Genomic DNA, 302 nt, shown 5'->3' with positions numbered 1-302 from the left:
AATCCCCCACCCCTCTTGTGGACCCCACTTGTGCCCCTAATTCCCCTCTGTGAACCTCAACCTGATTTTCTGTTTCTAAAATGTTCTGGACATAAAAGTGCTCCAGACAGCTTAATGTGGTTTACACATTTCCTGCACTTTGCCAATCATTAGGGCCACAGTGGCTTTGGGCATTTGCCTCTGTGGAGATGGACCTATAGTGACTGTCAGAGTACCCAGGGTAATAGTGCATGATGCCCCAGAGTTTTGTTATTACAGCTGTGCGGAGGGCTCCATCCACTATCATCAGAGCACTCTGCCAG

Source organism: Gavialis gangeticus, unplaced genomic scaffold, assembly GCF_001723915.1.
Source record: "Gavialis gangeticus isolate Ggan-Ray unplaced genomic scaffold, GavGan_comp1, whole genome shotgun sequence".
NCBI lineage: Eukaryota > Metazoa > Chordata > Crocodylia > Gavialidae > Gavialis > Gavialis gangeticus.
Note: the sequence above shows the minus strand (reverse complement) of the source record.